Raw genomic sequence first — 17,169 nt, 5'->3', positions numbered from 1 at the left:
TTCCTAGAAGGGAATCCAGGGGTCCCTGAACCCTTGAAGATTATGCAAAGTTTTATGTGTTTGGATCCTCTTCTGCCTCATAGTTTATTCTTTCTTTGTTCTCTCAAAAGGGTATATGGTCTCAGAGTCTTTAGGGAGGTGAAAAAAAAAAAAAAAAAGGAAGGAAGAAAAACAAGCAAGCAAGCACTCTCTGTTTTTCTATTTCATGTATATATTTTGGATATGTAAATCAGATCTCTGTTCCTGTTGGGGGAAAAAAAAAAAACAAAAACAAAAGACAAAACAAAAAAGGAGAGGAATGAGGAGATGGAGCCCTGATCCAAATGGAGAAAAAATGTGTTTATCAGGATTGGGTTACTTGTTAACTTCAGAGATATTAAATATCCATACCGCCCCCAAAAAAGAACTAGAAATGTATGCAGAGGATTTTCATTTGTTGGGAAGGATGGTTGTAGCTTAAGAGCAGCACCCCTGTACAGCCAGGGGGAAAACCTTCAGCAGTAAAGTTCCATTAAATATCCAAATCTCCCAAGTATCAACTAGCAGGAGTAAAAATGAGATTTTTTTTTGTACATTCAAAGCACGTTTTATTCAAGTGACAACCAAGACAATTCCTGTTGCTTCCTAATGTAGGACTTCTGTTAATAGCACAACCAAAAAATATAGGAAACCAAGCTAATGCACCTTAATGCTTGATTTTGATGCATATAAAAAATTCAAGAAATTGAGCATTTTACAGCAAATTGTGTATTTGTGCCATCCAGACTGAATTAGTTAGGATTAGAATCAGCTGTGAGAGACTGAAAATCGAAAGTAACAACTGGCTGAAAAAGGATAGAAATTTGTTTTGCTTACACGAAAGTCTGAGTAAATGGTCCATGGCTGGTGTGATTATTCACAGCACTGGAAAATATTGTGTTCCTTCTCTGTGTTGTTCTCTATTCTCAAGTGTACCTCATTGTCCAAGATGGCTGCTCCTGTTTAAGCCATCAAGGCTGCATTCCAGCCAGCAGAAAGGAGTAAAAGGAGAAGCTGCTCTTTAAGGATACTTTGGGTTGCTGCATGTACAACCCCGTCCTACGTTTGTTGGCCAGGGAGTTCGTAACTTGACCACACCTATCAGCAAGAGAGAGTAAGAAATATAGTCTTTATTCTTGGAGGTCATGTACTCAGCTATCACTGTAAGAAAGGGAGGACAGATACTACTGGGTCTTACCAGCAGTCTTGGGCACCGAGATTTTTTTACATAAGGTTAGTTCCAAATGGTTAACTTTGGTGCGATATTCAACTACAAGGCTTACTTAATGTACCAATGAAATTGCTTGACCCTAAACACCCAATTTTGAAGCTACCTCTAATTAAAGCTTTGCTGACATTCAAAAATAAAGCTTTTTTTTTCTTTTTTTTTGCATTTTGAATGCTGTCTGCTTGATGCCAGACAAAATTCAGCTTACTTAGAATAGCGTGTCTAATTTGTAAATTCCTGAGGCTCTTCTTCATTCCCTCATCCTTTCTGTTCAACATCTTTGGCCACTGGCCCCTTAGTCATAGTCTTAAACAGAGAAAGAAGGGTGAAAAAGAAATAAAGTCTAGATCATATGGTTTTTTTCCTTCTTAACAACATTTCTAGAAGGGCTAATGTAGAAAACGTAGAAAATAAGTAATAACAAGTCGTGAGGTTATCTGTCATAAAAACAGTCTCTTTTATGTGGTGCCTGGACGAGGTCTTTTCACTGCCATCTGTAACCATAGCTACAGCTCTATGAAGAAGGTGATGTCACTTCCGACTTTGGAGAACAGAAGAAACTTGCCAAGAGAACCAGTTACTAAGGGGCAGAGCCAAGATTTTAGTCAAGGTCTCTCTGACCCCAAAACCATGCTCTTTTGACTGCCTCATCCACAGATCCCATCTCACCGTGGATTTTTAAAGCATCATATCATCCTTGGAGAGGCAATTTTTTACTTTAACATTGGCAGGGACTGAAGTAGACCTTGAAGATGTAAACAAAGTGAAGAGGTTCAGAGAGTGCTAGGCAGCCAGCTCCCCGTGGGCTCTCTGCCCGCCCTGGTTTTGAGTGTTGTTATGTGCCAGCACTTAGGAGGCACTTGATATTTGCAGAATGGCATCCAGGACTTTCAGCCCCAGGTGGCATGTGGGAGATGAGACAGAGTGCTCTCTCTCCAGAACACTTTAAAAGAGCAAGGATGGTTTCAGAACAGCGTTTCCCTGACTCCTCATCCGACAGTGCTTTAAAGGAGAAAGTCACCGAGTTGGGTGGAAGTTTGACCAGGTTCCCCCCTTTCCCCCAGCTTGAGATGGAACCTCTTACCCAGAATATAATAGCAGAGCCTCACAAGTATCCAGTCCCTGCTCTGTGGCAGCCACTGTGCTCGTTGCTTCTCAGACAATGCCTGTAAATTCTGAGAGGCATTCTATAGGGCAGGGTAGGGATTTGAACCCAGAATTTCTGATTCCAAAGCTCACAAGCTTATCCACCAGGGCGGTGTTCCTTGTTCATAAGCGCACACCAGAGGCTGAAACGTAGGTGCCTGAGAATAAAGTCTGGAAAGAAACGTTCGGTTGGATATATTTGAATGTATTTAGGGGAACTCTTTTAGGTGAAATGTTTTTCAATTGATGACATGGAACTGGCTCTTGGATTTTGCATTGACAGACTCTGGATTTTTTTTCTCAACTCTGTCTCTCACATGGAGGGTATAAGCAGTTAATGGGGGAATTATCTCAAGAAATAGGTGAGAGAGTTGGGAGGTGAGGCAGAGACAGGAGGAACACCAACAAAGTTGCATCTATCAGCACATGACCACTGTGGGCAACTTGGTTCCAGGTGGACCTCTGGGAGACTGCAGAGCACACCTCAGAATTGTCCCACTGAGAAGAGGGAGAGCAGTTAATTAAGCCATCAATTCCTGCCCCACATTAACTGAGGGCTACTCCTGGAACACTGACTCTCAGGATCCTCTGATCTATGAGCAGGGACACAAAGTTCTATGGTGGAGAGACCCAAAAAGCTGGTGGCACATTTAGAAATTGTTTCAAGTGACCTCTGGGGCAGGTCAAGGGGCGGTGGGAGTCGGGGGGTGATCCTGACCGCATCTGTTCTCACTTGTCCCAGCTGCAACATGACATGTGAATATAATATTGGAGAAGTCCAATAAAATGCAACTTCTTTTTATTATCAGATGACCACAGTATAAGTAGTGATGTGTTGTGGGTTATCAAAGCTCAGATTTACTCTTATTCGCTTAATGGAGATAAAGTGATAGTGAGGACACTGTTGAACTATCTGTACTTTTTAACCTGATAACCTTTTGTCCATGAAAGACTTCACATAGCAGGCCTGAGACTGTTCTCCTTAGACAGTCCTGCTTGTGAGGTTGGCCCTCAGCTGGCATCTGAGAACTTGGCTTTTGAGAGGGTTTATACCATTCCCCAAACTAATGAGAGTAGCTCATTCAGGCTAAATTGTTTGTACAAACGATGTGGTTTATGCTGAAGACCTCTTTCCTTCTGGGACTTTGGGATTTTGGGGTCGGTTAGATCGAGGTGCCTCTGTGACCAGCTCTAATAAAGTCTTGGCATTGAGTCTCTTGTCTTCCCTGGTAGACAGCATTTCTGAAGTGTTGTCCTTGCTGGAAGAAATAAGAGTATCCTGTGTGACTTAACTGGGAGAGGACTTTTAGAAGCCTGTGCCTGTCTCTGCTAGACTTCGCCCCGTGCACATTTTCTCTGGGGATTTTGCGTTGTATACTCCGAATATAGTAAATCAGAACCAGGAGTATGACTATTTGCTGAATCCTGTGGGTCCTTCTGATGAATCACCAAGTAGGAGGGCGGCCTTGGGGGCCCCAGACACAACTTTATAGGCTTATTCTGGTATCTGGCTGCGTTAAGGATGCCATTCAGCTAGGACTAGGGGTGAATTTGATGCAGGGTTTATTGCAGGGCACTGAGACCATGAATGGTAGCCACAAGATCCAAAGGGCTGCAGAGTCGTCAGAAGATGGAACAGATGTAATAAAACTTAGAACATAAGAGCTGTGTGTGGCCCTAGATATCATGCATCCATTCAGCAGAGCTCCTGTGGTCTTCCTCTGCCTTGCCAAGCTGCCTACCTGGTTGGTGTGGCCAAGAGGTGGTCCTGTCCTGCGGAGTGTGAGCAGGAGATACTCCTTTCCCCTCGCCTCCTCCTTCTGCACAGAGTTTGCATCACTTATTAATGTAACTTCGCAGAGGGAGGAAAAGCAGAGCACATATGACCACTCGACGTGTTTGTCTGTCTTTGGTCTCCTTCCCTCTAATGCCTGAGCCAGCGGGGAGGCTTCTTTTTGTAGCCCCCACGGATGGCTTACCCTCACCTGCTGGCACTGTGGACATTTATCACCGGCATCTGTTCTGGTTGGTTTGTGCCTGTATTAAATATTTTGATGACCACCCGACCCTATGTCACAGCCCTCCTCTGCCATCAAGCCATAAGGATTGTGGCTTTGCTGTCACAGCTGGAAGGGCTGTCGTCTCTACACGGAGGAGAACTCTCTGAGCTGGGTGCCCCATACTCTGCTCCTGATTTATTAAAGCTGGGATATAAAGGAATTTGGAAAATCCTCTCTAGAGGAGGTAGTTCAGTTTGTAAGGCTATTATCTTGATGCCTAATCCTAATTTGCCTACCAGACACTACATATTACCGTTTTTACTTCTGTAATGAATCTTAATCCTCCCCCAGATGGACACTTCAGGCCAGCTGGGGGAGAGGTCATATACTCAGAAGAGCAAAAGAGAAAAACGCCCTAATAGTTTTCAAAGCATTATCCCATTACACTGTACTGAGCTAAGCACTGGGGCAGGCCCTGGGGCCCCAAAGATGAATAATACTGTCAACCTGGAGGAGAAGGATGGAAATGAATAATTGCAACCAGGTCATTAGCTCTAGAGTGGTGATGTGTTCAAAAGGCCATGGAAATTCAGAGGACACAAGTAACCATATTCAAGGGAATGGAATAATAATATTGATATTAGCTAAATTATATTAAGAGCTTATTTTTCAGGTACTGGGCCAAGTGACTTCAGTTACTTTTCCTAAGTAACCCCATGGCCTACCTACCATTATTTCCCCCTTTTTCCGATGAAGATCTCAAGGCGTGGAGGGGTTAAGTACCTGATTAAGGTGGCCCAGGTGGCAGAGGTGGGACAATCAGGGCACAGCAACTTCAGTCTAAGCCATTTTCTGTATTGTTTCCATCAAGGAAGGCTTCAGAGAGGAGGTGACATTCGGTGTCTGCTAATATTACCTTTTTTTTTGAGAGCTGTGGAACTAAAGCCCAAGGCCATGTCATTTGGTGTCAAGCCAGGGTTTCTTCCTTGGTCCCAGGTGCCTTTCACAGTGGACCTGGCTCTGAGGAGGCTGGAGAGCTTCCACCGTATGAAGAATCAGAGACCAGGTAGAGGTCAGGACAGGAGGTCACCCAAATCCCGATACTACCCCCCCATCCTTACTGTCCGGTGGAGACTGAGGGCAGCTCTGGGCCCGAGGGGCCATCTATAGGTCTCCACCCCTGTGGACTGAAGGGGTGGCAGGTAGGTCCTGGCAGGGACATCTGCCACTTTGAAAATTTATTTCCTGGGTTTTTTTCTTAATTTGGGTCCCTAGAAGCACATCCTGATACAAGCTGTTAAAGGAAATACAGGCAGGGGTGGGGGTTAGTGAAACAGGGAAGGGAAGGCAGCAAGTAGATAGTATGTTTTCAAGCAAGCACCACTGTGGGCAACTAGAGTTGAAGGCAGTGGAGAAACACCATGTGCCCAGAGAGCTGGGGTGTGTATAATCGGGCAGGGCTGCTCCCAAGTGTGCTAATTCCCTGGTACTTCCAGTCAGCTATTAGGTGGCAAGGCAGGTTCCAAGAGCCAGCAAAAGCCCTAATACGAATGAATGTAGGTGCTGGTGTTGGACACCAGGCCTGTGTGTGGCCAGTGGCACGGGTGATGGGACCCGGGCAGTCATCTCTACCGTCATCGGCAGACTGGGTGAAGGCAGAGTCCCATTACGTGTGTATGCCATCTGCTCTGTGGCATCTCAAGGCTGGTGACTCAGGTCACGGGGCAGCAGTGAAGATGGGTCTGGGAACCCAAAGACCCTGGCTTAAGTCACACTCTGGGACCAGAGGAGAGGTCTGTGGCCATGTGGCTCTGCCAGCTGCCTGGGGCATTCATTCCCCTGCTTGTACTTCTCTCCCCGCTCTCCTGGCCAGTCCTCCCAGACTCCAAGATGCTGCCTCAGTGGTTTCTGACCGTCCCTGAGTGCTAGGGGGCTGAGCTTTCTGGAAACAGGTCTTGCCTCCTCATAACTACAGTCCTCAGAAGGCTGGGCAGGAGTACTGCTTACGAGAGCTTTGCCACCTCAACTCTCAGTGTCGTATTTCAGCCACAGGGCTGATGGCCTCTGTGGATAATTTAAATTCCTTCCCTTCCCGGTAGCTAAAGCACGCAAAGGTTCAGTGGAGGTTACTGCTCCCTTGCATCAGCAAACAGCTGTCAGCCTGGATGAGATAATGCCTCTCACACTTCCCGAGTTCTCTGGGGGACGTACATTGCACTACTCTATTATTCATATGATTGTTTGCAGTGTTGTTTTCTAAATACACACGAATGTGCACGTATAGAAGGCTGGACACATTTTCATCTGAACATTAGCTCTCCTTGGATACCCAGGACAAAAGGGAGATTCACAGTGTGTCCCCCCTCAATATATGGGTTGAAGGAAAGTGTTTAACTGAAAGTTTTTTTCCTTCCTCCTGGACATGTGTGTCCGAAAAGAAGTTCACACATGGAAGTCCTCTTTGATGCAATCAGTATCTCAGTGTCCCCAATTCCAGCAAAGCAACTGGGCTTGTGGTAAAGCTCAACACTGAAAAGAAAAGTACCTATTTCAGAAACTAGGATAATGTAGTCAAAAGGAATTTTTGGATTTAGAAAAGTGTGATATTGAGCAATGTTTTAAATTAGAATTTCTGTGGGGGGACCCAGGCTGCTGTATGCCTCCATGCAGCTTATGCCTTGCCCTATTCTAGAGTTTACATTGCAGTCTGCATGAATGGTGCCCCTAGAATTCAGTATACAACCTGAGCAACCACACACAGCGACCCTGAGGGACCAGTGAAAGATTACATATGAAACTGCTAACACTTTACTAATGCTATGGTGTTAACCAATTAAAGCTAGAAAAAGGCAACTCTTAGCTATTTTTTTTGTTATTTGCATCTTCGAAAAAATTATTATTTTATGTTAGCTATTTAAAAAGCTTATGGTTACCCATACATATAATCCATTTTAAAACTCCTGTCTATCTTAAGCTCAATCTAATCTTTATCACTCATATTTAATTTATTCAGTGTTGTCTCTAAAATCTCTTTGATGCCTAATAAGCTTTTCTCTAAGCTGTGAATACTAAGTACTAATTATTTTATCTTCAATGTAGAAAGTTCTCATTTTGGGTTTTCTGTAGGCTAGCACAAACCAATAGAACATTCTGTGGTGATGGAAATGTCCTCTATCTGTGCTGTTTAATAAGGCAGCCACTAGCCACACATGCCTATTGATTGAAATGCGGCTAATGTAATTGGGGAACTGAATTTTAAATTTCATTTAATTTTAATTAACTTAAATTAAAATAGCCACACATGGCTATTGGCTACTCTAGAGGACAGTCCCTTAGACCCAGGAACACCCATGATTTCTAATCCTGTTAAAAATCATACTGCCGCAACCCAAGGGGACCCAAATTAAGGGAAGTATGTGCCTTTGCTTTGGCAATAAAACTGCTTCATTTTTATGCATAACGTGTTCCTAAAAAAGCTTTATATATGAAGAGAATTTTTATATCAAATCATGTTTTCCCACTTAATCCTATTATAATTTCAAGATGGCATTGCCTCTGAAAAATCTTTAATTTGAATATGTAATAGATTTGATACTTGAGAATATTAACAACTGCCTTAAGATGCTTTTGATCTTTGTCAACATCTTGTCTTTTTAGGTCTACTTTTCCTGGTTTACACTCATCCAAGGAAGGTTAATCACCTGGATTATCCAATTGTGATGAGTACGGTCAGAAGTATTTCTCTATCAAAACATGCCAGTACCCTGTGCCTGGGAGTCCACGCCCTACCCCTGCTTCATTCTTGTTTCTGTTGCGTTGGCTACATCTTTGCAAGCAAGGCCAGAGGTGCAGGCTCAAAGTTCTGTGCTCCAGTGAACACTTGCCCAAAGCACAGACAGGTAGGTCTTCCCTTCTCTTCTCATCAGGTCTCAGAGGTCAAAAGCTTTTGAGAATCAATGCCGTGGGGATAGTCCAGTCCTGAGCTTGGGGATGAGGAGGGTGGATTGAAGTCACCTCATCAATGCTGGCCAGGAGATGGGCTGGCCTGCTGCAAGACTGTGGGGCAAAACACAGTTTCTGTTTTTTTTTTTTTTTTTTTTGAGGATTCTGTAATCAGTGCTCCAGAGAGCGCTGCACAAACTGCTGCAGAGATCTGGAGGAAGAAGGAAATTAAAAGTAGAAACCATTTACAGGGTCTCCATTTTTTCCCTCAGTGAACTTTCTGGACGGATAATGTTACTCTGAGAAATATGCCAACTTCCCAAATAAAAAGCAACAAATCTTATAAATTGAAGTTTAGTTGGTTTACAATGTTGTGTTGATTTCTGGTGTACAGCATAGTGATTCAGTTTTATAGATATGTATATATTCCCTTTCATATTCTTCTTCATTATAGGCTGTTACAGGTATTGAATACAGTTCCCTGTGCTATACAGTAGGACTTGTTGTTCATCTGTTTTTTATACAGTAGTTAGTATCTGCAAATCCTAAACTCTCAGTTTATCCCTCTACCCTACCCCCCACCCCCACCCCCGGTAACCATACATTTGTTTTCAATGTTTGTAAATCTGTTTCTGTTTTATAAATAAGTTCATTTGTGTCATTTTTTAAAGATTCTACATATCATTGGTATCATATGGTATTCTTCTTTCTCTTTCTGGCTTACTTCACTTAGAATGATGATTACCAGGTCAGTCCATGTTGCTGCAGATGGCATTATTTTATTCTTTTTTTTATGGCTGAGTAGTATTCTATTATATAAATATACCACAACTTTTTTATCTAATCATCTGTCAGTGGACAGTCATGTTGCTTCCATGTCTTGGCTATTATAAACAGTGCTGCATGAACATGAGGTGTGTGTATCTTTTCAAATTAGAGTTCCCTCTGGATATATGCCCAGGAATGGGAATCCTGGCTCATATGGTAAGTCTGTTTTTAGTCTTTTGAGGAATCTTCATACTGTTTTCCAAAACGGCTGCTCCAAACTACATTCACACCAACAGATAGGAGGGTTCCCTTTTCTCCACAGCCTCTCCAGCATTTATCATTTGTGGACTTTTAAATAACGGCCATTCTGACTGGTGTGAGGTGATACCTCATTGTAGTTTTGATTTGCATTTCTCTAATAATTAGCGATATTCAGTATCTTTTCATGTGCCTATGAGCCATTTTTATGTCTTCATTGGAGAAATGTTTGTTTAGGCCTTTTGCCCATTTTTTGATTGGGTTGTTTGTTTTTTTGTTATTGAGTTGTATGAGCTGTTTGTATATTCTGGACATTAAGCCCTTGTCAGTCGCATTGTTTGCAAATATTTTCTCCCATTCCGTGGATTGTCTTTTCATTTTGTTTATAGTTTCCTTTGCTGAGCAAAAGCTTATAAATTTAATTAGGTCCCATTTGTTTATTTTAAAAGCAACAAACCTTAATAGTAAAAGTGGGAGAGTTTGTGACCTGCTCCCACCCCTACAATCCCACCTGAGGGCCACAGGTAAGACCTTCCAGGGAAGGCAGGCAGGACACCCACGTGACCAGCAGACACCACTGACCTCCCCCAAGGCTCCCAGTTAGTGATCTTTTATATACGACCTTTAGGTTCTCTTTTTATTCTGAAAGCGTGGAATGAATAATTCCCCCCCTCCCAATTTCATTATTCTTTAAAAAAAATCTTGTTTTAAGTCTCTACTTTATACTCTTAAAAATGCTTCTAAATCACTCACTTCTTTTCCCCTTTAATATCTGAGTCATCATTGTAAATGCTTTAGCAGGGTGAATGGTGAATGGCAGGGCCTTTGGGGCAGCATAAAGCTCCCCAAATATTTATGTTTCTCGCAGCTTTCCAGGTGGCATTAAACAGACCTATTTTACAAAAGGTGCTCCCCTCCCCTCTCATCCTGGGGCACTTATTTACCTAAAATGTTCTCGGCATGCACATTTTTGAATCGCTGCCACCAGAGTCTGCCTGCTGCTTCAATGGACGGCATACTGAATATTTTAGGAAGAAAATTTACCTAAGAGTTAAAAACTCATGATTGTAAATATTCAGCAGGCACTTAATTTATTGTTTCAAAATAGCTTTTGTGATGCCGAGGACATGTTTTTCTGTCAGCTGCTCAATATTTATTTTACCATATTAAACAACCTCAGAAATATTCATTGCACGGAAACCTTTCTATATTTGAGTGGATTAAATTTACAAGTCCAAATTAATGCTATAAATTACATTTACATAATTCATTTCTCACTAAACAGTTTTTATTTAGCCTGTGTCTCTGCTAATATATATGTTTAAGGAAAAAACAGTACCTGTATTGTTGACCACGTAGTTAATTTAGTCTAAGTAGAATTTAGAAGGCATCTCAGTGTTCCTTTGTTACAGGGCTCCCCCCATCACCATCCAACATCTGAATTTTGCAATTTCACAGCATATGTATGTGGGGTCTGAGGCGAGGAGAGAAACCCGCCAAACAAAACCAAGCCTGCCTTATTTTTGCCTTTCAGAGCGTTGCGTGATGTCCTTACAAATCATCTATTACATGTGTCTTACTAATTTTATGCAAAACTGAAAAGGAGGTAAGAGACGAACAAACTGGGTTGGAGATCAGTTGGAAACTTTGAAACCAGCGTCTCAAACCCAGATGGATTTGAAAGAGCAAGGAAGGTAAAAAGAAGCAAGAGAAGTGGGTTGACAATGCTCTTGGGGTCCCAAAGAGCTTCCGATCTGTCCTTTTGCATTTACATCTATTTTCACAGACGAGGGTGAGGGCCATCAATGCATTTGCTGCTGCAATTTCAGGTTTTAGAATGTTTTCAACAGTATGCCTCAAATCACGCCAATAATTGGAGGACCCTTCATTACTGAGTGTTGTGCCTCTAATGATGTTAGTGGCGGAGGAGAGCCACTGGCTTTACCTCACCAGGCTTGGTTTTGTGAGGCTGGCACCGAAACAGGCATTGTTCGCCTCAATTTCCCCTCGCTTTTTCCAGTAGCCTATTAAACCTCTTTGTTAAGAGACCTAGCTGCTTGTTTTCTCTCAAGATAATGACTGAAAAATGTGCTTAAAAAAAGAAATCATGGGGAAAATGATTTCTGGAAGGTCTGTCTCCTCTTTCTTTTTGCTATCATCTTGGCTGATAATGACTTTCAATAATACCAGGGTAATAAAAATTCATTTGAACACAGAGACCAAATATGGAGCTTAAATTACCACAGAAACCAGGGATCACTGCCCTTTTTTTTTCCACCTGAATGCAGATTCTTCTTTTCTCCCCTAATATTCTTTTTTTTTTCAAAAAATTGAGGTATGATTTACACACAATAGTATATGCAGATTTTAAGTGTATGATTTGCTGAGTTTTGACAAATGTGATTCCCATCCCAACCAAGACAGAAAACACGGCCATTTTTTCATTCCTCGTCCCAATCCACCCCCTCTCCCGAAAGCAGCCCCTGTCTGGATTGTTGTTGCTATAGATTCCTCTTGCCTGTTTTTATACTTTATATAAGTGGAATCATACAGTATGCATTCTATTAGATATGGCTTTTTCTCACTCAGCATGTTTTTTTTTTTGTGGGGGAGGGATTTATATGACGAATTTTTAATTCTTGCTTTTTCACATTTTGAGATGATACTTTTATTATTGTTAAACTGACTCAGCATGTTTTTGAAATTCAGTAGTTTCTTCCTTTTTATCGCTGAGATGTACTGCACAGGAAGGATGTACTACAACCTACCTGTTCTTTTGTTCGTAAACATGTAGCTTGTCTCCAGTTTTGGGCTATTTTGAATGAAGCTGCAATGAACATTTATGCATAAGACTTTATGTGGACATTTGCTTTCATTTCTCTGGAGTAAATATGTAAGTATGCAATCCCTGGGTTGTGCAGTAGGTGTGAGTTTTACTTTGGAAGAAACTGCCATAGAATTCTCCAAAGTGGTTGTGCCTTTTTTTTTTTTTTTTTTTTTAGTGGTTGTGCCTTTTAATCTTTTGATGGAAAAAAAAAACATAGATACGTCAAAAACTGAATTTGGTCTCTGGGGAATTAGACTATGAGACCATAGACCAAGATAATGGATGCTCTGTCCTGTTCTTTAATTTTCTTTTATTTGGGGGAGTATCTGGTTTTTGTCAACAAGGAGATTCGAGGTATCAGAAATAGTGGAAATTGCCTGGCTCTTTTGCTTTAAGAAAAAAGAGCTACAGAGTTCCAGGCAAGTGTCCCCAGGAAATGAGCCTTTGTACCTGTTTCCTTGTAGGCTGTTTTGATAGATCTCTCTCTTGGGTTGGGGGAGTGTCTCAAAGAAGGCAGGGTCGGCAGACTTCATTCTGAAATGAAGACATATTTCTGCAAGAGGAACTCAATAGACATCAACCCCTCCACTGTCACAGAAACTCCATGAAAAATCAGTCAGAGGAATTTTTAAAATCCCAGCAAAATGAGAGACCTCTCATGTTTTATAGGACAGAGACCAGGACCCGCTTTGTAGATTGCTAATGTTTTACTGGACGTATGCTGCCCACATGCCTTACAAACACCCATAAAGCAACAGACCTGGGCATTTAGCAACGTGTTTGTACTGATCAGTTTACCTTGGAATTACTGAATCCAAAGAAAATCCACTGCCTTTCCTCCTTCTTTATGAATTCAAGTGACGAAAGCAAAGAACTGAGGTGCGAAGCTGGGCTGTGAGCACCGCCGTCTTTCCTTCCTGGTGGCAGACTTCATAACCAGCAAAGCCCTACTTTAAATTGAGAGTCTCTGGTCTCTCAGTTTTGACAACAGATGTCAGATAGATTCTGTCGCTACTTCCAGCTTTGCAAATAGGTGTCCAGTTTATGTAAAAATAATCAAAGGAGGACATCATATTACTAGTTTATTAAGTTGAAATCCCCTTTCTCCACTCAGTCCACATCCCTATGTATTCACAGCCCTAATTTGTGATGCAGTGGTATATCAGATCATTCTGGTTAAATGAGTCAACTGGAAGAGAATATTTGAACCCATATATATTAACTTCATTTTTGAAAACGCTCCAACTTAACAAAAAAATGAACAACTGGATTAGAAAAAAATGGGCAAAAGATCTAAACAGACACCTCACCAAAAAGGTTTACAGATAGCAAACAAATAATATGAAAACGGGGGAGGGTATAACTCAGTGGAAGTGCGCATGCTTAGCATGCACAAGGGCCTGGGCTCAATCCCCAATGCCTCCATTAAAAAATAAATAAACCTAATTACCTCCCCGCCTCCAAAACAAAGGAAACAAGTATATGAAAAGATGTTCAACATCATACAGTATTAGGGAATTGTAAATTTAAATGACAATGAGATACCACTGTACATTATTAGAACGGTCAAAACCCAAAACACTAACACCAAATGCTGGCAAGGATGTGGAGCAACAGGAGCTCTCATTTTTTGCTGGTGGCAATTTGGCAGGGTTTTTTTGTGCAAAACTAAACATACTCTTTTCGTAGGATCTCCAATTGCACTCCTTGGTATTTATCCAAATGAGTTGGAAATGAACGCCTACTCAGAAACCCGTACGTGGATGTTTACAGCAGCTTTATTCGTAATTGTCAAAAGTTAGAAGCAACCAAGATGTTCTTCAGGAGGTGAATGGATAAGTAATCTGTATATGCATACGGTAGAATATTATTCAGTGCTAAAAAGAAATGAGCTATCATGCCATGAAAAGGCATAGAGGAACCTTAAAGTCATGCATATTACTAAGTGGAAAAAACCAGGCTGAAATGGCTTCATACTGTATAATTCCAACTGTATGACATCCTGGAAAAGGCAAAACGGCGGGGACAGTAAAAGGATCAGTGGTTGCCAAGGGTTAGGGGGATGGAGGGATGGATAGGTGAAACACATTTTTAGGATTTTAAAGATATTCAGGGCAGTGAAACTACAGGCATATCTTGTTTTATTGTGCTTCACTTTACTGCGCTTTGCAGATACTGAGTTTTTTGTTGTTGTTGTTGCAGATTTAAGGTTTGAGGTGCCCCTGCCTTGAGCGAGTCTATTGGCATCATTTTCCCAACTGTATTTGCTTACTTCATGTCTTTGTGTCCCATTTGGTAACTCTCACACTATTTCAAGCATTTCCATTATGATATACTGGTTATGGTGATCTGTGATCAGTGATCACTGATGTTACTATTATTGTTTGGGGCACCCTGAACCGTGTCCGTATGACGGTGAACTTAATGGATAAATGTTGTGTGTTGTCTTCTGACTGCTCTACCAACTTGTTCCTTGTCTCTCTCCCTCACATCGGGCCTTTCTATTCCCTGAGATACATATTAAATATTAAAATTAGGCCAATTAATAACCCTACAGTGGCCTTTAAGTGTTCAAGTGAAAGGAAGAGTTGCACGTCTCTCACTTAAAATCGAAAGTTAGAAAAGATTAAGCTTAGCGAGGAAGATGTGTCTAAAGCCAAATAGGCCGAAAGCTAGGATTTGGTGCCAAACACTTAGTCAAGTTGTGAATACAAAGAAAAAGTTCCTGAAGGAAATTAAAAGTGCTACTCCAGTGAACACACAAATGTTAAGAAAGTAAAACAGGCTTATTGCCGATGTGGAGAAAGTTTAAGTGATCTGGATAGAAGATCAAACCAGCTACAACATTCCCCTAAGCCAAAGCCTAATCCAGAGCAACGCCCTAAATCTCTTTAATTCTATGAAGGCTGAGAGGTGAGGAAGCTGCAGAAGAGTTGGAAGCTGGCTCATGAGGTTTAAAGAAAGAAGCCCTTGGAGGGAGGAATGAATAGATGGAGCACAAGGGATGTTTAGGGCAATGAAATTACTCTGTATGACACCATAGTGGTGGCTACATGTCATTATGCATTTGTCAAAATCCATAGAATGTACAACATCAAGCGTGAACCCTAATGTAAACTATGGACTTTGGTTGATAATAACGTGCCCATGTTGGTTCATCAGTTGTACCAAATACGCCACACTGATGAGGGATGTTGAGGGTAGGGGAGTATATATGTGTGGGTGGGGAGGGCTATGTGGGAACTCTGTATTTTCTGCTCAATTCTGCTGTAAATCTGAAACTGCTCTAAAAAAATAAAGTCTATTAAAAAAAAAAAAAAAGAAAGACGCTGTCTCTAACATAAAAGTGCAAAGTAAAGCAGCAAATGCTAATGTAGAAGCTGCAGCAAGTTGTCCAAATCTAATTAAGATAATTAATGAAGGTGGCTACACTAAACAATAGATTTTTCTAGGTGAAACAGCCCTCTATTGGAAGAAGATGTCATTTAGGACTTCCATAGCTAGAGAGGAGAAGTCCATGCCTGCCTTCAAAGCTTCAAAGGAGAGGCTGACTCTCCTGTTAGGGGCTAATGCAGCTGGTGACTTTACAATGAAGTCAGTGCTCATTTACCATTCTGAACATCCTAGGGCCCTTAAGGATTATGCTAAATCTACTCTGCCTGTGCTTTTGAAATGGAACAACAAAGCCTGGATGACCGCACATCTGTTTACAACACGATTTATTGACTATTTCAAGCCCACTGTTGAAATCTACTGCTCAGAGAAAAAGATTCATTTTAAAATTCTACTGCTCACTGACAATGCACCTAGTCACCCCAGAGCTTTGATGGAGATGGACCATGAAATTAATGTTGTTTCATGCCTGCTGACACAACATCCATCCTGCAGCCCATGGATCAAGGAGTAATTTTGATTTCCAAGTCTTATTGTTTAAGAAATACATTTGGTGAAGCTATAGGTGCCATAGAGAGTGGTTCCTCTGATGGATCTGGGGAAAGTCAATTGAAAATCTTCTGGAAAGGATTCACCTTTCTAGTTGCCATTAAGATCATTTTTAATTCACAGGAAGAGGTCAAAATACCAACACTGATAGGAATTTGGAAGAAGCTGATTTCAACCTTCAAGGATGACTTTGAAAGGTTCAGGACTTCAGTGGAGGATGTAAATGCAGATGTGGTGGAAATGGCAAGAGAACTAGAATTAGAAGTGGAGCCTGAAGATGTGACCAAATAGCTGCAATCTCATGATACAGAAAACGTCAACAGATGAGGAGTTGCTTATGGACGAGCAAAGAAAGTGGTTTCTTGTAGTAGAATCTACTCCTGGTGAAGATGCCATGAAGATTGTTGAAATGACAACAAAAGATTTAGAATGTCACATAAACTTAGTTGATAAAGCAGTCGCAGGGTTTGAAAAAAATTAACTCCAATTTTGAAAGAAGTTCTGCTATGGTTAAAATGCTATCAAACAGCATTGCATGCTACAGAGAAATTGTTCGTGAAAGGAAAAGGCAACTGATGTGACAGATTCCATTGTTGTCTTATTTTAAGAAATTGCCACAGCCACCCCAGCCTTCAGCAACTACCACCCTGATCAGTCGGCAGCCATCAACACTGAGGCAAAAAGACCTTCCACCAGCAAGAAGATTATGACTCACTGAAGGCTCAGATGATGTTTAGCATCTTTTAGCAACAAAGTATTTTTAAATTAAAACATGTACATTGTTGTTTTAGACAATGCTATCACACATTTAATAGACTACAGTAGAGTGTAAATGTAACTTTTATATGTACTGGGAAACCAAAAAATTTGACTCACTTTATTGCAATATTTGCTTTATTGTGGTGGCCGGGAACCACACCTGCAATATCTCCGAGGTTTGTCTGTATTCTGTATAATACTGTGATGGTGGACACATTTGTCCAAATTCATGGAATGTATACCAACAGTGAACCCCAAGCAAACATAAGGGCTTTGTGTGA

At 41.4% G+C, this 17,169-nt stretch overlaps 1 protein-coding gene across 2 annotated transcripts in view; it reads left to right on the top strand.

Moving 5' to 3' along the window:
• LOC105078787 (recQ-mediated genome instability protein 1-like) overlaps nt 1–17,169 on the top strand; it is a 345,845-nt gene that overhangs the window by 96,607 nt on the left and 232,069 nt on the right. For both annotated transcript variants that reach the window (XR_012506735.1, XR_012506739.1), the window contains exon 3: nt 8,050–8,291. The gene's annotated coding sequence lies outside the window, so the exon portion shown is untranslated. The remainder of the gene's footprint in view (nt 1–8,049; nt 8,292–17,169) is intronic.

Source organism: Camelus bactrianus, chromosome 4 (genome assembly GCF_048773025.1).
Source record: "Camelus bactrianus isolate YW-2024 breed Bactrian camel chromosome 4, ASM4877302v1, whole genome shotgun sequence".
Classification (NCBI taxonomy): domain Eukaryota; kingdom Metazoa; phylum Chordata; class Mammalia; order Artiodactyla; family Camelidae; genus Camelus; species Camelus bactrianus.
Note: the sequence above shows the minus strand (reverse complement) of the source record. Positions and strands in the feature narration are given on the sequence as shown.